The sequence below is a fragment of the Amblyomma americanum genome, chromosome 1 (genome assembly GCF_052857255.1).
Source record: "Amblyomma americanum isolate KBUSLIRL-KWMA chromosome 1, ASM5285725v1, whole genome shotgun sequence".
In the NCBI taxonomy this organism is placed as follows: domain Eukaryota; kingdom Metazoa; phylum Arthropoda; class Arachnida; order Ixodida; family Ixodidae; genus Amblyomma; species Amblyomma americanum.
The window spans coordinates 475,522,387-475,543,726 of NC_135497.1; the positions used below are offsets into that span (position 1 = coordinate 475,522,387).

The window sequence follows — 21,340 nt, forward strand, 5'->3', positions numbered from 1 at the left end:
AGGGATTGTGTACGGCCTGAATCACGGCGCTCTGAATCATGGTTGTAAACTGTTCTTGAATAACTTGGCGCTCACTGCGGAGACACGATATGGGCGCTGAGGCAGAGGGGCATCGTCACCGGTGTCGATGCGGTGAGTACCTGGCGACGTGCGCGTCAAAGCAGGTTGGTGTGAATCGAAGAAAGAACGAAATTGATGAAGCGGCGCGAGAATCTGAGTTTCATCGAGGGTGCAGGGAGAGAGGACGTCAATGGAGCGAAGGAAAACGTCAGGAGGCGAAGTGCCGAGTGCAGCAACCGGCGGCCTGAGGGGCGTCTACGTCGAGGGATGGTGAATCGTCATTCTCATTGCGATAGAGAATGAAGTAATTGATTTGCACAACACCGAGGCACTTACTACGACGCACAGCGGAAGCATGTGTAAACGGATTGGTCACGTACAACACGGTAAGGCCAGCTGCCAGGGTGGATACAGCGTAAGGCATGGGCAGGTACTTCCGGCACATAAAGAGGGGCGATGGTTTAAAAAGTAGGTGACCGTCGCGAACAAAGGCACAGGTGATGGACACAAGAACAGAAGAGCAGGCAGGCAGGCCAGCGTCTTCGGCAACGATGGATTTGGCTGGAGCAGCACAAGGGGCATCAGGCGACGTGGAACCGCTGAGCGAAAAGAACTCGAGTTAAGCCCGAGCACAATCGAAGACTGCGTTGGGTTTGCCTGAAGCTACACTGCACGGATGGCATGAGGGCACAACACTTATAAAGGCGAAGCTCTTCATTTAGTATGTGGGTTTCTCAGTCGGCACAGGCCACTAACCACCGCGGGTTCGGGCTTCGCGCGAGCCATGGGCCCCGATCAGCCATCACCACACGCACCCTGGGGCACCGGTGCGGCGCCCTCAACCTCTGCAGAGAGGAGAGCGACTCGCCCAACAGACGCAGGCCTCCAAGTTCACGAAGGAGACGTTTATTCACGCCGTCCGCCAGCCGTACACAGACTCAACAGTCACCCCGTCCCGGGGCGCGCGAGTAGCAAGGCTTCGCTGCGCGCTCGGAACAACAAGAGCAATGCGCGCCGCTAGCACGCCGCCGCAGGAGATTGTCCCCGCGGCAGGGCAGTGGGTGTCCTTTCGAGTCGGCTGTTGGGCCTTTAGCGAGAGAGGGTGAGCAGTCAACGCAAGGGTGCGCCTGTCGGATGTCGCTAGAGCCCACTGGACAGGCTCGATCCGCTGCAGGTCGAGTACCCGTGCTGACTAGCTCGAGTATGCACTGGTCTTAAACGGCAAAGGCCGGCCCGGACAGACAGTAGCGCGCGCACCTTACGCTGTCTCGGAGGGGTCTCTCTCTGGTTCTCCGCTGGACGGCCGCCCGCCCAAGCGGGTCCCGTATTCCCGCCAAAAGACACCAATGGCAAAGGCCCTTGGCAAGTCGGGGGGCGGCGCTGCGGCTGAATGACAGTGATTAGTCACCCAGACGCCTGTCCGTCGCCTGAGGCGGGGGAACGGGAAATAGAACAACGCGGGATGCCGGCAACAGTCGCGCAAAGGCAACGGGGGTAAGCCAGGATTGCCACATCCTCCTCTCCTTAAATGCCTCTTACCCACCGGTGAAAGCACGCGGTAAAAAATAAAAACGAATGTACTTAAAAATAATGCTAGGTGCACTTCAGATCCAGACATAAAGAAGACACACAAACAAGAAAGGAAACATTAGCGTACCCTTCAAGGAAACAAAAACTAACAACAAGCAGATTATATACAATGTACACTGTACACAAGGCGATGTGAATATAACTGTACAACTGTCTGACAGGTGGATGGCAGCTTCAAAGTTAGGCGGCGCGGCCCATTGGGCCTGTCGGCGACTCACCGCTCGCAGACTTCAACTTGGACCGGCAGAAAGACCGACGGCCGACCGTGATCTTCCTTCCGTTGATGACAACTGGGCCGGGGTAGGGCGCTAACCGCGCACACTGGGAAACAACGTCATGTTGGGGCACAATATGGCCAGTCCACCCTTTTCGCGCCGACTGAAACAGGCGCGGGCGTTCCGCTGCATCTTGAGGTGTAAACGTGGCGACAGCGAGGGGTCCTTCTCGTCCCCCACGCTCACGCAGAAGCACACAATGGCACAGTAGCACACGTCGATCGGCGACAACAAGCCGCTCATCAGAAGCGTCCCGAAGCACCGCGGCAGAGGGTCAAAGGGCGCCCTGTTCACGCTTCACAAAACCAACTTTCCCCTCCACACCGGCCGCACAAGACCCGCGCCGCAAGACCACGGGCTCCTTAACGAGAAAGCCACACCAAGGACGAAACGGGAATGAAGAAGAGGCGCTGTACAAAAGAAGGCACGATCTGCACTTCAAGGCGATAAGCGCAGGCGCGAGGAGGCTGAAGTTTACATAAGTACAAGTCGGGTTAAAAAACTAAACACCACGCGAAACGCACATTATATACGTATATCTCAGAATGTTTGAACAAACAACGGATGAAACAGGAATGAAAGGGTCTCGGAAGTGACTAAAACAAACAAATAGATAAATGCACAAGACTGGAACTGAGCATGCGGAAAACAAAAAAAGGAACAGACTGTGCTTCACCTCGGTAGGGTCGGACGAGAAACCGTCGCCTCAGATTGCACCGGTGCGCGGTACGCTTGCGTTCCGCAGCATCAGTTGTGCATTTGCGCTTGTCTGTGATACCAATGGGTACCGACGCAAGCTCGTGAGACCGTGACGCATAGGCCTTCAGGTCTGTGCTGTGGGCACGGCTGGTTTTCCTCAAAAGGGGATAGCCGGTACGCGAGCGGCGACCAGGCTCTGACCACTCGGTACGGACCAAGCCACTTAATTTGTAGCGAGCGAGGCTGAGAACCTTTTGCTCGCATCGCTAAGAACGTGGTTGCGCTTCAGGACAAGATCACCCGCCTGAAAAGTAAGGCTTCGGTGCTTGCGGTCATATTGAGCCTTCTGTTGGGCTCTGGCTGCCGCAAAACTCTGCCTTGCTTTGTTGTGAGCCCGACCAATCCCTGGGGAAAGGCCCCACCAAATCGCAGGTGGCCATCTGCCGCGGACGCACACTGTCACTTGGTTTCATCATTCCGGTTGGCTTGCCACCCCGTGACTTCACCACTTGACAGACATGGCAGAAACGGCAATATGGAAAAATGCCGCGCTTCATGCCGGGCCACGTCACCGATTGACTAAGTTTAGCTAAAACTTTGGAGCCACTCAGGTGACCGGCCAGTGGTTCGTCATGAGGGAATCGCAACAGTGTGCCTCTCAGAGGTTTGGGGATAACCACCTCGAGCGGGTCGATTTACTCATCATCGGTGGCTATGTACTTCAGCACGAGCCCGTCATGGTCCAGCAAATATGAATCTCCGGGGCTTGCCACGACACAAGCGGGCTTTTGCAACCCTGCGCCCGGTAACAATACCAGTAGCGTTACTGCGCTCCCTCTTCCTGAGATTGTCGCTCGCCTCACGAATAAAGGGGTCATTTTGCTGGGATTTCAGCAGCTCTTTCCGGCTGAAACGACTACAGTCATCGTAGAGGGGAGCCTGGTCTCGTCCCCACTCAGGTTTGCAACGAAAATTTCCGTTCGCGTCGGCGTCTCCGAGGTGCTCACGAGGAGCTTTGCCTCTCGCCCGCTTTGCGAAGCGCTGCTTGCATCGTTAGCGGAATGGGTTTGGCCCGTTTGCGGGCTCCCCCTCCGTGCCGCCCGGCTGCTCGTCCGCTGTTTCGCCCCGTCCGTTTGGCGGCGTCAAGGCGCCACTGGCGAGTTGGAGACGGGATAGCGCGTCAGCTACCACGTTCGTGCCCTCCTTTCGATACTGCACCGATAACTCGTAATGCTGTATCAGGAGAGCCCAGCGCGCCAGCCGACCCGCAGACTCGCGAAGCCGCATCAGCCAACTGAGCGCACTGTGGTCTGTCTGCACCACGAATTGCGTTCCGTCAAGGTAGACGTCGAATTTCCGCAGTGCAAACACGATGGCGAGGTAGTCCTCGGTAACGGAATAATTCCTCTCCGAGGGAAGCAAGGAGCGGTTGGCAAAGGCCAGCTGTTGCAGCATGCCAACGAAATCCTGTAGGAGAACTGCTCCTAAACCAAGATTGCTCGCATCAGTCTAAACTACGAACTGTCTGGTCAGATCGGTAACCTGAGCTGCGCTGTCTCGGCACTGGCACTAGACAGGAGGCGAAAGGATCGCTCTTGCTCGGGCCCCCATCGCCACGCTGCAGTCTTTCCCAAGAGCTTGGTCAAGGGTGCCTGCACGCGGGATCAGGACGGGATGAACGACCGATAAAAGTTGGCCATTCCCAGAAAACGGCGGAGGCCAAGTACGTCCTTTGGCACGGGAAACTCGAGTATGGCTCGGAGTTTCTCTGAATCCGGCTCAATGGAGCCCTCGCCCAGCGTGAACCCTAGTAACTGAACTCGGGTCCGGGCTATTTGGGCTTTCGCAGGATTCAAAGTCATCCCAGCAGCCCGTACCGTCTCGAGAATGTCGGCAATCTGGCTTAAGTGCTCATCGAAGGTTCGTGAATAAATCACGATATCGTCCAGGTAGCACATGGCGTGGGACTATTTTGCTTCTCCTAGGACGTTGTCCATGAGCCTCTGAAAAGTCGCACGACCATTGCAGAAACCAAGGGCATGCGAGTGAACTCAAACAGCCTTATGCGGTACGTGAACATGGTCTTAGACCAGTCAGCGTCCGCAATCTGTACCTGTAGGTAACCTTTGAAGGCATCTAACGTGGAAAAGTACTGCGCACTGCCCAGCTTTCCTACGATTGAGCTGATCGTCGGGAGCGGATAGGCATCCTTGCGAGTCAGCGCATTCAGACGGCGACAATCCACACAAAAACGGTGGCTGCCATCTTTCTTAGGCACCAGCACAACCTGAGACGCCCAAGCGCTGGACGAGCGACGGATACTGTCCGCCGACAACATCTCATCCAGCAACCCATCCATCACCTGCCTTTTCGCAAGGCTGACGGATCTCGGGTTGCACTTGAAAGGAAGCGCATCTCCAGTGTGGATCTTGTGGCTCACTAAAGTAGTACAGCCAGGTTGAGTTTTGTAGAGCTCATCGTACTGAGGCAAGAGTGCTGTCAAACGAGCCTTCTGTGTGTCATCCAACGTTACCGATAAGGCAGTGAGCTGATGTGGTGCCTGGTCGTGCCACGCCGCTCGGTCCCAACGGGGAGCATGAACGACGGAACGCTCGACACAAGCGCTTGGCCCTGGTCGCTGAGCATGGCACTCTCCGAACGCCTTCACTGCACAGGCAGATATTGACGCCGGTGGGCTGATGAACGGCTTCAGCTGCGAAAATGGTCCGTCACGATAGCCGCCATTCGCAATGTCCACCACGATCCCGGTTTTCAGGAGAAAGTCCCTTCCGAGAATCACGGGCACACTGAGCCCTGGGAGGTGGATGAAACGCGTGCGTCTCGTACGCTCTCCCCACCTGACACAGCCTCGCGGCGCAAACTGAATGGGCTACGCCTTTCGCAAGATTGAATGCCGTACGGCAGTCCCGCAAGCGCACCAAGTGCTTTTGAAAGTGGGACAACACATCTTCAGTGAACAAGGAGGCACTGGCTCTCGTATCCAGTAACGCCGAAAATTCGCGGCCAGCAATGGCGCCCGGAATAAAAGGGCGCGGGCGAACCAGCAAGGCAGCTTGCTCTATACGCGGAGCGAATTAGTAAAGATTGGGCCGGTCGTCCTTTTACGACCGACCCCCGCCGCCGTTTTCCTGCTTCTCAGGAGGCCTGGCCTCGGGGCATTCTCTTCTTAGTGCCCCCTCTCTCGGCAGCGGAAACAGCGCACACCGCCGCGAGCTTGGTCGCGGGACAATAGACACATTTAGTTGGACGTACGCAGTGAGCTTGCGTACGCTACGACACTGCGGGTAACAAATGCGCATGCGCAGAACGCGACGTATCTTACCGCGCGTTGCGGACGCCCGCCCGCTGTAAAGCATAGCGTAGCGTACGCAACGTGGGACGCTACGTGCTGCGTTGACAAGATGGCGGCACCCAGTTCGCCCTCTTCGGAATAAATATGTCGCCGCTGGATTCTCTTACGCAATAGCTCTCTCAAGTGGTTGCGGTTCGCTTTTATTTCGCGTACTCTTGACCACACCTACCGGTATCAGTTATAACTAGTCCCTGTTTTTCAGATAATTTCGCAATCTTTAAGCTCCTAGGCCTAACTATATACGATGTGTTTTCCTCGTAGCAACGACCACTGGCGAAGCAGTTATCCAGCTTTTAGTCTGCTGTTACATTTTCTTCGGTTTACATAGTTTTTTCTTCTTGGAACAAAAAAAAAGCTCGCAATGCACACAGCCTAGTTATAAGTAATCACGGATGAAAATATCTTCAACCGAGCGTTCATGTGCTTTGACGTCTTGTAACTAGATGGCGGTACTGTTTACGCTACGACACGGCATGTTACGGTACGGCGAAATAAAAGTGTCGTATTTGCACTATTCACAGCGTACGCAACGCAGTAAGGGATACGTACGCAAGCTTACTTTTTACGCCCCAACTAAATGTGTCTAATGGCGCCTCTCCCTGCCAGCGACCGGCCGCTGCACGGCCAAAGGGCCGGCTGATTCGGGTTTCCCCCTCCGCTGTGCGTTGGAGCGCTTGGCGTCCCTCGGCACGCGGTTCAGAAAACGGTGCAGCGCAGGCTGTCCGTCTCCTATACGAGTAGGGATCTAGATCTCGTTCGCTCAGATCCCATACCTCGTTTTGCCCGCTAACAGCTGCAGATGCAGGCTGTGCGGGTGGTAGCCGGTGGGGTAAGGGCATAACTCATCTCCATGCACAGCGTGGCTCGAGGGCCTCGCTTGCCGGCGTTGGCGGACGATAGGCGTGCGCGGCGAGAGTGTCGCCTCGAAAGCGCTTTGCCTCGGCGGCCAGTTCCTCAAAATCTTGGAATCGGCCACCGCTCAGGTGTGTCGAAAAAGTCGGATGTGCCTTCTTGATCATCCTTTCCACACGTTTCCCGTTCGAGGCTCTGGGCTCGGCGATTTGGAAAATGTCTTCCATGGGACGCACATACTCCAGGAGTGACTCATCCGGAGCCTGTGTGCGGAGATCCAGCTCTCGCCGCATCCTACGCTCGTAGTTAGCGGGCAGGAATTCGCGCAGGAATGATGCACGGAACTCCTAAAGAGTCGCTGCCCGGTGGTGGGCAAGCCGATGCCACCTAGCTGCTGTCAGGCAATGCTGCTGGAATGGTGTGTGCAAGCACAACCTGATCAGTGAGACCCATAGTTCTCTGATAATGAGTGAGGGACTGAAGGAAATCCCGGGAACTGAAGAGGTCATCATACCCGCGGTATGTTAGCATGGGCAACTTTACCGCGGGGTGACACACCTACGGTGTGGCCAAAAGCGCCTCAAAATCCCCTGTCAGCGACTGAATAACGTGGGCAGCACTTGTTAGCTGCGGCTGCGCCCAGGCCTCAGAGGATGCTTGGGTGGGCTGCACTAACGTGGGAGGCAGGGCTCCCAGTTCGATGAGCGGCGCGGTTTCCACAGGGAGCCGGGCCAGCGCCTCACCGTTCCCGGAGAATAATTGCTTGGTAGCGAGGCACGGCTGCTGTTGTGCGGGACTGCCGGTTGCGGCAGCGCCGCACGCACCGCTTTCTCTGTGGACGGAAAACTTGTACAGCGGAGGCATATCACTGACGGGTGCACCGCAGGGTGCTCCTGATACAGCTGCAAAGAGAGCCGCGTGTCGATGATGGGGGTTGTATCACCATATGCCCCAATGGGGGCAGCGGCCAACCACAGTGTTTGGCTATTCAAAGGAACAGCAGCCAACGGACGCTGAGACTCCATAGGGAGCCGACATGTAGCTGCTGAGTGCCCCGCTGGGGGTGGCAGACATGGTGCGCAAGCGTGATCGTCAAGGTGACCTGCTCGGCTAATGTGCCATCAAAGCCTTAAGAGCCAGTGCCTTAGCACGTTGGGCGCCAGTTGTGTGCTTCTCATAGGCACAGGCCACTAACCACCGCGGATTCGGGCTTCGCGCGAGCCAAGGGCCCCGATCAGCCGTCACCACACGCACCCTGGAGCTCCGCTGCGGCGCACTCAACCTCTACAGAGAGGAGAGCGACTCGCCGCAAAGACAGAGGCCTCCTAGTTCACGAAGGAGACATTTACTCACGCCGTCCTCCAGCGGTACAGAGACTCAACAGTCACCCCGTCCCGGGGCGCGTGAGGAGCAAGGCTCCGCTGCGCGCTCGGAACGACAAGAGCAATGCGCGCCGCTAGCACGCCGCTGTAGGAGATTGTCTCCGAGGCAGTGCTGTGGTCTCTCTCGAGTCGGCCGTTGGGCCGTTAGCGAGAGAGGGTGAGCAGTCAACGCAAGGTGCGCCTGTCGGATGTCGCTAGAACCCACTGGACAGGCTCGAGCCGCTGCAGGTCGAGGACCCGTGCCGGCGAGCTCGAGTGTGCACTGGTTCGAACGGCAAAGGCCGGGCCGGACAGAGTGTAGCGCACGCAACTTACGCTGTCTCGGAGGGGTCTCTCTCTGGTCTCCGCTGGACGGCCGCCCGCCCAAGCGGGTCCCGTATTCCCGCCAAAAGCCGCCAATGGAAAAGGCCCTTGGGAAGCCTAGGCAGAGCTCCGGCCGAATGACAGTGATTAGTCACCCAGCCGCCTCTCCGTCGCCTGAGGCGGGAGAAAGGGAAAGAGGAGAACAACGCGGGATGCCAGTAACAGCCGCGCAAAGGCAATGGCGGGAAGCCAGGATTCCCACAAGTATCATATCGCTCGCCTCAACGGCAGTGCATGTACCCTTGTGCCCTCCAAACAGCTTGGCAGTTTCGCCACGCAACAACTAAACCAAGTTCTTGTTTGTTCACACCGTAAAAAAATGGATTAACCTACAGGTATGAGCGCTGTGCCGCCTGTCTTTATGGAGGTGTTGCAGACGACGCGCGAGACATGTACAAAAGGGAGGTTTCAGCGCCGTTTATTCCAGCGACGTCTACGGTAGGCATGGCAGTGAGCGGCAGGTATAGGAAGCTGCGAAACAAACTGTCTGATGTCTAAGAACGTTGACACAACACATCGATGCACACGCACAAACACACACACACACACACAACACACCCACGCACACACACAACATACGCACGCACAAGCACGCACAACACACACATTTTTATTTTTCCCAGAATCTGTAGCGGCACCAGGCCATAACCGCGGGCACGCAAAAATTTCGGCAACAACTCCACAGTGTTGAGGCAAACCACATGTTTTGGCATGACGTGGGTTGTTGTGACGCCGTAATGAAGGGCTCCGATTTGATTTCGACCGCCTGGGGTTCTTTAACGTGTTCTAGCTTCGCACAACCCGCGTTCTTGGAATCAGCAGCTCGACGCCAAATCCACTAAGTCAGACTGAGCCACAACGGCGGATGCTACCTTGTTAGGAAGCCAGCTGGTAATCGCCCCACCTGATGCAACACGCATATCTCCTCATGCATCTACGCTTTTCATTGACCTGCTTCGCCTGACGTGCAGAAATATTTTTTTTGCCCTGAATGCGCATCCAGTGAAATTTTGGTCATGACTGTACACTTAACCTCATGAATTGACAGTAGTATCCATAAGGGTGTTTGTGCCTCGGTCACCACACTGACTTGAGCGAATTTTAGCTGGTACGTAATTCTTGCCTCTTCGCTTGTACGAATGAAAATGGCAACCTTTATGACCCACTGGAATCAGCCGTAATAATAGGCATGAATGATATAGGCGCTATCAAGGTAAGCTGTGGTTTGACGCGCATAATCTACCAAAAGGCGTAAAATGCGTAAGAGCTCCTCGATGGTACAAAAAAGTTTTAAGATTGCAATGCAGAAAAACTGGTAAAGAAAGTTATCGATATAACATCAGCTGTATTGCAAAGAAAGTATACCGTACAAAATCTTCCCAGAGATAAGCGATTGTAAGTCTAGTAGACAAAATGTAATAATTGCACAGCCTGGAGACTTCTGCACCAGAGGCGCCGGTATGATTTTACTGAGAAACAAAGAAATAATGGCGATGAAAAGCAAGATATCCATTTTATTTTTTGAAAGAGCAGAAACGGTCACTTATCAGGAAATATCTCTTTGGCCGAATATTACGCATATAGAAACCGTCGTACTTGGAGTGACAGGGCCGTGCCGTCATTCTACCACCATTACGTAGGGCCACTGAAGAACGAAAGTGCGCTGAAAATAAAAATGGTCGAGCCGCAACTCGACCCGGTGTCCCTGGGTCGTGAGCCGGGCTTGCTGCCCCTCGACCGCGGAGGAACGTTCGCTCGGCTGCTTTGAAGGAAGGCCTTGCGTGTGTTGTGGTAAAAGACACAAAAGTCGGCAGAGACACTTAAGACTGCTTACGCGTGAGAAGGCGTAAGCCCTCCCGGTTACTTTGTGAACGCAGTCGCCGCGCGCTGCTGTGTGATGTCACCCGATGCCACGCAGCTGATGTAACCCGATGCCACGTGGCGGCGCGACGCCACCGCCGCCCTTCTGATCTGCGCACTAACTTCGTGAAGGCAGTCGCCGCCGTACCGTGGCCTCCGCTCCGCGTTAAGGGTGACACGCTAGTAGGTTAATGGCCATACATGCAGAATTGGCCGTTCTCTACGTGACATTCGTAGATCCCTGGGAGTCCTCCTTATACCACTCTTGGCGCAGTGGTGTAGCGATTAAGCGGTGCGCCACTGGCCTGCGAAGGCATGTGCTGCCACCGGTGGAACTTGTGCGATCCAGGTTGCTCTTCCCGAGCTACCTAGAGCGACCAATAATTAATTTAGCCACCACCTGCCAGGTTCCATGAGCACGCCATCTTTTATAGGTACCATCGAGTGTTAACGCACACGCACGCTCGCGCAAGAGAGAGACGGGTCTTCGCTCAATGGGGCAAATAAGGCTTACGCCTTAAAAAAATAGAATAAAGAACAGTTTCGGTGTCTTTGAAGTGGTATGCAAAGAAGACCCTAGGCCACTGAAGGGGCCCATTAAAGATACCGTGTCATACTCTTAAGGCGGAACTTAAGTGTCCCCCAAATCTTCGGCAACTGATTCTGATATGCTTTTGCTCTGAAATTCACTGTGAAGAAATGCTCACCTGGTAACCACGACGCTGCTTTCAAAGTATTAGGAGGACTTGTTCGGAGAGGAAAGAGGCGCTGCTCGTAAAATATGCACGGCATTACAAAATACCGGACTGTTGGCTGACACAAACAAATGCTTGTCAGTTCAGCTTCACAGTCAGCACTTTCAATTTGCCTTCGAAGAGCTGGCCGAGTAGCTAAATGGTCATAGCGCGTGAAACAAACAAACTTGACGACCTAGCTCATCTGTATATTTCCGTGACGCACAGTGCTCGTCCGTGCACTTTTTAGTCCGTTGTCTGGTTCCGCGTAGTTCTAACGCTAAAGCGTTAGAGCGGACTTTTGGAGGAAAAACCGTGCGCGTTGTCACATTATGTCAGGATTGGGCGGAAGGGTCGTGATGTCACACGTTAATCTGTCAAATAACAATGGGTAAATCTTCAACTAACTTGTGATTATAAGGTCATGCAATGGCTCGAATCTCATTGTGACATTTAAGCATGTAATGCATTTTAATTGCGCTGAAAAGTAAATTAGAACCATTATTTAAGAATTGAACCCATGATCATTAAGTTGCGAGTATAACATGCAGCCCCTAGGCCACTGAAGCACGATCATATGAATTGGTTAAAGCGAGACCTTGCGTGTTGTGGCGTATCACGTAGCCTACTGCGTCTAATGATGTACTGTAATGAGTGTGTAATTATAAAGATGAACTAATTAACACTCTTAAGCTCCGTTAAGGTGATGGTTAATGGTTATTTACTTTTTTTGCATACTAGTATAATTTCTAACTACACACTGATTAGCTTACATCAGTGGACATACTAGACCGCGTGATACACCACAATACACTCAAGATCTCCCTTTAACGAAGTCGAGCGGACGTGCCTAAATGGCCTAGGGGCAGCCTGTCGTACTATCAAAACCTAAGGATCACGTTTCGATTCCCAACTAATTATCGTAATTTTGTTCTCAGCCAAACTGATTTACTTCACATCCTTTTATGTCATAATGATATTTCATTCATGCTGCGACGTCACGATTACAAATAAAATCACGCTTTAATCATTTCCATCCTATAGCTAAGGGTGTGACGTCACAACCTTCTCCACCAATCTTCAATTAGTGCCACAACATGCACGGGTTTTCCGCCGATTGGGCGCTCTAACGCTGTCCGGTTAATATTGTTACAGGTTCTATTTACAAATAATATTTACAAGGCAGGTCGAGAGGAGCCTGGTGCGCTGGCGGCAGGATACTTGACTTTCTCTTCTTCTTCCAGCCGTCGCACGTCTTCTTTATTCCTCAGAGCCCATGCGCAGCACGGCACGTGACATTTCCCCGTTCGCAGACGAAGCCCTCTGGGCCAGTCAATCAATCGGGGTCCCGAGAGTGGAATGGCTTCAGCCGTGCGACATGCACGACCTGGGTTGTCCTTGAGCGGCGTCCTTGCGTTGATTGTGGAGAGATGACATAGTTGAGGTCATTGAGGCGAGCAACAACGATGAACGGGCCTGTGTAGTGGGATAGCAGCTTTTCTGATAAGCCACGCTTGCGTAGGGGCGTCCACAACCATACAACGTCACCGGGCAGGTAGGAGACATCCTTGCGCCGGCGGTCATAACGCTGCTTAGAGCGATGCTGTGATGCCAAGGTGCGTATCCGGGCAATCCGACGGGCTTCTTCAGCGCGACATAGAGTGTTGGCAATAGAAGGCTCGGTGTCGAGAGAGAAAGGTAAGATGCTGTCGAGGGAGCTTCGAGGCGGACGGGCATAAAGAAGGAAGAATGGGCTGTAACCAGTTATTTCATGCCTCGACGTGTTATAGGCGTATGTAATGAACGGAAGCACGTCGTCCCAGTTCTTATGGCGGGAATCGACATACATGGCCAGCATGGTCGTGAGTGTCCGATTGGTACGTTCAACCAGTCCATTAGTCTGGGGGCGGTACGGCGTCGAGTGGCGAAAATGGCATGAACTAAGACGCAGAAGCTCTTCCACAACGTCTGCCGTAAACTGGCGACCGCGGTCACTGATAACAACTCGAGGAGGTCCATGCCGGAGGATGACAGCACGAAGAAGGAAGAGCGAGACCTCAGCAGCGGTGGCGCAAGGTAGGGCGGCGGTCTCACAGTAACGGGTGTGGTGATCAACGCACACTATAATCCAGCGGTTACCGTTGGACGAGCGGGGAAACGGGCCGAGCAGATCGAGTCCAACTTGTTCATATGGCGAGCTTGGAGGTGGCAAAGGATGCAGGCGTCCAGGCGGAGAAGTCGTGGGAAGCTTGAACCGCTGACACTGCACGCAGGTGGCCACGTAGCGCTGAACCATGTGACGCATTTTTGGCCAGTAAAAACGTTCTTTGATGCGGTTAAGGGTCCTGGCAAACCCCAAGTGCCCAGCCGTGACGTCATCGTGCATTGCCTGCAGAACAGAGGAGTACAGAGTAGCCGGAACGACGAGGAGAAAGCGCGCACCTCCAGGCGAGTAATTCGTTCTGTAGAGTAAACCGTCGCGAACGCAGAAAGGGCTTGCGGATGTCGGGTCACGGGCTTCGGCAAAAAGCGGCGCCAAGTGCTGATCCTTGCGTTGTTCCATCTGGAAAGTGCCAAGATCTGGAAACTCTTGGGAAACGGCAGCGAGATAGTCATCGAAGTTTTCATCATCGGAAGTAGTAACCGTGAGCGGCAGCCGCGCGAGGCAATCTGCGTCGGCGTGTTGGCGGCCACTTTTGTAAGACACTTTGAAGTTAAACTCTTGGAGGCGTAACGCCCAGCGGGCCAACCGACCGCAGGGGTCGCGTAGATTGACCAGCCAGCACAGAGAGTGATGGTCTGTGACGACTGTAAAAGCACGTCCATAAAGGTACGAACGAAACCGTTGTACGCCGAAAACAACGGCGAGACACTCTTGCTCTGTTACAGTGTAATTGCGTTCCGACTTGCTGATGGTGCGACTTGCATAAGCGACAACGTGTTGATTGCCCTCATGGCGTTGGATAAGCACAGCACCCACGCCGATGCCGCTGGCGTCAGTGTGGAGTTCAGTCGGTGCTGTCGGGCAGAAATGACGCAATATTGGCCGCGAGGTGAGGAGAAACTTGAGCTGCCGAAACGCGGAGTCGCATTCGGGAGTCCAGTGGAAAGGGGTGTCTTTCTGCAGGAGACTTGTAAGCGGGTAGGCTAAATCAGAAAACTTGGGAACGAAACGCAGAAAATATGAGCAAAGTCCTAGGAAACTCCTGAGCTCTTTCACTGATTTGGGTTCTTTGACACTGCTTACAGCTTCAACCTTCTGCGGGTTGGGTCTGAGGCCATCCTTGTCAACGAGATGACCAAGCACAGTAATTTGGCGTTCACCGAAGCGACACTTCTTGGAGTTCAGCACGAGGCCCGCTCTCTCTATGCAGTCTAGGACAATGGCTAAGCGGCTGTTATGTTCGGCGAAGGTCCTACCAAAAATAACATCGTCCAGATAACACATGCAAACTTGCCACTTCAGGCCACGTAAAAGCGTATCCATAAATCGTTCAAAAGTGGCAGGAGCGTTGCAAAGGCCGAAAGGCATAACATTAAATTCATACAACCCGTCAGGTGTCACGAATGCTGTCTTCTCTTTGTCTTGCGGGTGCATCGGGATCTGCCAGTACCCGGACCGTAGATCCACCGAGGAAAAGTAGGAGGCTGAGTGGAGGCAGTCAATGGCATCATCAACGCGCGGGAGCGGGTAAACATCCTTCTTTGTGACAGTGTTAAACCGGCGGTAGTCGATACAAAATCGCCAAGTGCGATCTTTGTTTTTGACAAGGATCACTGGAGCAGCCCACGGGCTTGAAGATTCCTGAATGATGCCGCGGTGCAACATGTCACGGACTTGTTCATCGATTATCTGACGTTCGGAAGGCGAGACGCGGTATGGCTTCTGGCGAATCGGCTGTGCAGATCAAGTATTGATTATGTGATGGGTACGGGAAGCTGGAATCGGCGGTGGTTGGTCGCGACCAAAGTCAAACACGTCCGCATGCTTCATAAGAACGGCCACTAGTACCTGGCGGTCGCTAGTGGGTAGGGATTTGTTGACCATGGCTAGGAATTGAGAGTCGCTCAGATCGCGGCGTGTAGTTGGACGAGACACGTTGTCAGTGATCGCGGCAACTGGTACAGAAAAACGTTCTTCAAAGCCAGCAAGTTTTAAACCACATGGCAATACTGCAGGTTCGTTGGAATGATTGACAGTCCAAAGAGTGGCATGGCCCTTGATCACATGGACGACGCTGCGGGGTACTAGCACACTTTTCTTTGCACAGTTAAGGGAACAAGGTTCCACCACAGCATCGAAGGCATCAGAAATCGTGCTCGAGGACACAACGGGAACGAATATGGCAGACATTGCTGGAACGACGGTATCTTCAGAGACAGAAAACACTTGGGCAACCACTGGCGAGTCTTCTATGAGAGCTGACCGAAGGCCAGGACTTAACGATATGCCACCACTGCGGAAGTCGAGAGTAGCGCCGCACTGGTGCAAAAAGTCAATACCGAGGATGATGTCATGCGTAGAACGAGGGAGCACCGTGAATTCAGTTCGGAACATGTGGCCAGCGATCACTACATTCACAAAACAAATACCAATCGGAACCAATGATTCTCCCCCTACACCCCGGAATATAACAGCACGATCCCAAGCGAACATTATTTTACGACCCAGACGGTTCTTGAAAGTTGAACTCATCACTGACACCGTGGCACCAGTGTCCACTAAGGCCATGACGCAAATACCGTCCACTAAAACTTCAAGGCGGTTCCTTAACATAACAGTGGGCAGAGGAATTGGCACTATCGATGATCCGGCGACCGCACCTCCATCGGCCGCACACGCTAGTTTCCCGGGGACGGTGGGGAACGACGTTGGGGGGAAGGCGAGCGGCGAGAGCGGTGCGGAGGTGGAGTCAGACTTCGGTCAGAGGCAGGGGAGTCGTTCCGTGGTGGCGCTTAACTGGATGGGCGCTGAGACGATGTGAAGACACGGTCATGAACAGGCGCATTGAAACTCAGGCGAGGGTTCGACCATTGGCGCTGGGAGCGGGAAAACTGGCCCCGGCGACGGCAGAATCGAGAGATGTGACCGATCATACCACAGCGGTAACAAAGTGGTGGGTCGGGGGGGCACTCGAGATAACACTCCTCGTAGCCAGTGTCGAAACGACCATCGTACTCCGGCTGCCGCAGGTGGCGTTGCGGATGAGCTGGCGCCCTGGGGCCGGGGCGGGTGATCCGGGGAGCGTCGCTGTAATCAATGCGAGTAGCACTGGTAGGGGCCTGGGCAGACAAACTCCAAGGGGAGGAGCGGGAGGCGGGAGCCGCCTGCAGAGAACAGCTCCCATACGGGACCTCACTGCGGCGCGCAAGATCTTGATGCCGGGAGAGTTCGTCACGCACGATTTGACGAATCACGTCAGGGAGAGTCGCCGCATCCACAGGCTCGTGGAAATCCACGCTGGCGACGGTGGTGACGTTAGGCAGGCGACCGAACTTGGGAGTAATTCGACGCAGTTTTAGAGCTTCAAAGGTGCGGCAGGGCTTGATGATATCCGCGGGCGAGTCTAAATTTTCTTTACTAATAAGAAAGCTGTAGACGACCTCTGCGATGCCCTTGAGGAGATGACCAACGCGATCTTCGTCGGACATACTGGGATTAACGACGTTGCACAGCTTCAAGACCTCTTCTATGTAAGTCGTGCAGGTCTCTCCAGGCACTTGCGCTCTCTGAAGCAAAGACTGCTCAGCGCATTTTCGTTTGGCAACAGTATCCCCGAAGCAGCTGCGGAGCTCTTCCATGAAGCGGTCCCAACTTGTTATTGATGCCTCATGGTTTTCGAACCAAGTTAGCGCGGTGCCATCGAGAAAGAAGACGACATTGGCCAGCTGAAGAGTGGCATCCCAGCCGTTGTATTTGCTCACCCGCTTGTAATGGGTGAAACAATCATCCACGTCTTCGCCAGCCTTCCCGGAAAACGTCCGCGGCTCACGGTAGTGCTGCCAAGCGGGCGTTGCGGCGCCGGTCGGACGTGCGTCGGCCTCCTTGGGCATTTGCACGGGCAACGGTGGAAATCCGGCGATTCTTCGGCTGTAGCGGTTGCGAGAGGGGTCCGTGGTGATCGACCCAGCACCTCCACCACACTGTTACAGGTTCTATTTACAAATAATATTTACAAGGCAGGTCAAGAGGAGCCTGGTGCGGCGGCGGCAGGATACTTGACTTTCTCTTCTTCTTCCAGCCGTCGCACGTCTTCTTTATTCCTCAGAGCCCATGCGCAGCACGTGACAATAATTATGAATGAGGCTTTTGTTCGCACACTTTGCTTGCTAAGCATGACAAAGCAGAGAGCACTGCGACAGGCTGCATAGCGTTGTTTTTTTGTGCAAAGTAACCGGTTTCTGCGGAGCTCGCTGTCTAACTGCAAGTGAAGTCGAGAGGGGAACATTAAGAGTGGCTACGATACTGGCCAAGAAGCAGTTCGTATTTACGGTGACTTCGCAGCAATTCCGCCAACAGGGGCCTTGCGCGAAACTATATATAAGCAGACAGCACAGACTAGAAGTTCCTAATTCCGTAAGCGGGCAAATAAAGGCGGTCAGTTGTACTTGGCTTTGGCATCATCCCGCTTCATCAGATAAGGCTATAAGGAAAACTGCGGGTGGCAGCGAAGTCGGTTGCGGTTCCTTTCCTGGCGACGAATTGACGACATGGCCGAAGAAGAACAGGGCCTTCCCAGCAAGAAACGAAGAGGCGCTGCCGGCGACGGCTGCGGTGAGCGACCGCCGCATTCTCGGCAAACGAGCTTGTGTTTCAATTGCGGCAACAGCACAGAAACCACGCCGCCTGGAACTCCTCTGATGGTCCAGTGCCCACACTGCGATGTACTGTTCTGAACTGATGAAGCTATAACGGCGACGCGGCCACGATGTCCGCACTGTGGCCTTTATATTTCCAAAGACCCAGCCTTCAGCTTCCAGAAATCGCAGTCGATATCTACCCTGAGGCGAGCTGTTAAGACTGTGCTCGAAAATTCCCCATGCCCTAAAAAGCTGTGCTGGCACTGCAAGGTAGCCCAAACACCTACTTCATTGCCTGTGCACCAGCAACCCGGGCCTTCGCAGCAATCCGGGCCTTCGCAGCAACCCAGCGCATCGGGACTATCTTGGCTGGCAAGTCGAGAAACTGGACAGCAGTCCTCACGACGAGCAAGCAGTTCGCAACTCAGCTCGGTGCCGCCCGGACCACCAAAGTCATTGAAGTCTTTGCTTAAGAAAAGCGCGGAGCGCTACGATGAACCAAGTAAGCACACCCAGCGCCCTAGTAAGGAGCTAATGAGGCAGGGAGTACTAAATTACGACGACTCTTCAGAAGATGAAGGCGCAAAGTTAGTTGTGGTCACAGCAGACGTGCACCGCGCTCAGGAGCCTTCGCCAAGTCATCGGCCTGGGACAACAACGCCGCCAGAAGCGCATGACAGCTCAGATGAAGAATGCGAGTAGATCCGCGCAGCACAGTGAAAAAGACCAGAACCACTGAGAAGTCCTTGCACCAGAGCAGTTCCTCCAAGCGCGCTTGCATGAAGATTGCGACTCCGGAAGGCAAGATTCTCCTTCGGAGCATCGTGCATAGTTTGTCTTCGGCTTGTGACTGTGCCTTTCCAGACACCTCAACGGATGTGTTCCACTTCTTGGCTACATTTTTGTCCTTAGCCACGCATGTCACTTAATCTGCTCTTAGTGGCTATGCTTTTTCCCCCGTGGCGTCTTTCATTTTATCGTTGCTATCGCAAGTTAATTTCAAATGCAGCAAGGCCCGACCACTGCTGTCGCTCTCGTAAGTCTGCGGGCAGTGAGACATACAAAATTATAAGCCTTAACTCTGCCTACGCCTTTGTATACCTGAACTTTGCGAGGGTTTTTCATCCGTCTTCACAGCAAGCATTTTCGCGAACATTTGCGCACCAACTTCGCCAGCACTGTGACGTTGTTTGATGTTATTGCGTATTCTGAATAAACGGCACAACCTTTACAATTTCAACTTGTTTCTGTCTTCATCGTGTTCTTATGTTTTTGGAGTAGACGCCACGAGAAGGAGCATTCGAGCGTGCACCCACACCTTATGCATACGTAGCTGGGACAGTAATGGCGAACGCTGTACAGAATGCGTCCGAGTACACCTTCTGCTGCCCAAATCGTCGGAAGTTGCTTTAGATGGTGGTGCACTCTGGGGCCTTTTTTTTTCTTCGACGTAGTTTTCGGCATGATGCGACAACAAATGAGTCCAGAACCGTTTTTACGCAGTAGTGTAAGGAGCTCGTCCAGCTGAAATCCCGGCGTTGGCCGTTGTCCGGCATCAGACGGAAAAAATATAATATAACAACTTAGAAGGTGAAGTAGAATATAGAAAATTGGAATGTATCAGAATAGCCAATATTCTGAAATTTTGTTTATCTTTGCGCAAAACATTGCTAATCTCGACGTTCAAACAAGCCCATGATCAAATATCATCTATGGCCTGAATGAAGCAGATGATGAAACGCAGGACGACTTTAACGCGAAGTGGCTGATAGGGTTATCAAGAATAAGTTATCGGTTTTAACTGCAGAAATCGAAAGAGTGCACCGCCTTGGTTATAAGAAGGAGAGTAAAAGACGGCCAGTGATATTAAAGACACTTGAATTCTGGGACAAAATTAAGACACTCGTGAATTGTTCCAAGCAGAAGGGATCAAGTTGGTCAGTAAGCGAAGACCTTTCTTTAGGGGTTCGAAATATCATGAAAAAGCTTTGAGGCAGTGCCAAGCCGAACAGCGGTAATAAAGAGAATGTTTTCTTGGGGATTTCAGTGAGATTAAAATTAAGGCGAGCTGTTTGCCTGGGATGAAGTAACGAAAAAAAGTACCCATTGAAAAAAAACGAACCCAACCAAGGAGTAAACTAATTTTGTTGTGACAGCACAAAGCGTAACTGTATTGAATGTAAATGTGAGAAGCGCAGCCAACAAGGTGGCTGAGCTTGAATCCTTCCTGCTTGAACACACACCTGATATTACTCTTGCTGAAACATCGCTTTCCCCTCACATATCTGTGACATCTTTCCATCCGGGTACACTGTCCTCCGAAAAGACAGATGCTATCGTGTGAGTGGAGTGGCTATTCTGATAAAAAATAGCTTTCATTTTACACCGATGACTGACATTATAAATATTGAAACACTTTGGTGCAAAGTTCTCATAGACAAACTGTCTTTCTATTTAGGGACAATGTGTCGACCTGCAATCGCTAGCTGCGGTGTATTACATGAATTAATTGAATACATGCAACGTCACCTTCATTGCTCAAATAGATTTATAATAACCGGTGAGTTTAATCTTCCCTGCAAGACATAGAATTTTTTCAAAAGTTGTATTCTGGATAACCCATGTTCAGAAGCTCTTTTGGACATGACTTTTCACTTTGATCTTAAGCAAGTTATCCTTCTACCCGGACGTGTCACAGAAAACTGCCAAAACATTCTAGACCTTACTTTTGCTAGTGATATGCTTGCCTGTGAGGGGCTTTCTTCGGAAACACTTGATGGCTCGGCTGATCAAAAAGCGACCAAGTCTACGTTTACATGCAAGTTAACGTCCGTTGATAGGAAAGAAGGTTGGTCAACGATTGGGATCGCTATGACGACTACAGTGCTCTTGAAGATTTGAAAGAGTCTTATGTCGAGTTGCAGCATTATTTTAGCGATTCTTACGTGTCGGCCAAAAAGCTGTGGTTAGTTTTTAAAAATAACGTTCAGCAGTGCTTGACAAAGCATGTCCCAACTAAACTAAAGTGTTTAAGAAAAGTTAGCCACTGGATAACGCGAAAAATTATACAGCTGAAACGCAATATTTCCACGCTTAGGATACTCGGAAGCAAATTTCATTTTGCGCAGGTACACCGAAAAAATTCATGAAAATTTCCGTGCGCGGAAGGTAGCCATAAAGTTAGCGAAAAAAAAACCAAAATGGTACCCTTAGTAACTTCTAGAAATCTTCTCCTCAAGAATTTTGGCGTACCTTAATTCAAGGTCCCATTAGCAATCTAACCTGCCGCCAAGTGAATCCGTACTTAGAGCGGAAGAGTTTAACCGTTACTATAAATCTGTGTTTACTGCT

At 52.6% G+C, this 21,340-nt stretch overlaps 1 pseudogene; it reads right to left on the minus strand.

The window, feature by feature from the left end:
- Positions 1-855: 855 nt before the first annotated feature.
- The window catches only part of LOC144126481 (uncharacterized), a 59,645-nt pseudogene continuing 39,160 nt past the window's right edge, over positions 856-21,340 (minus strand).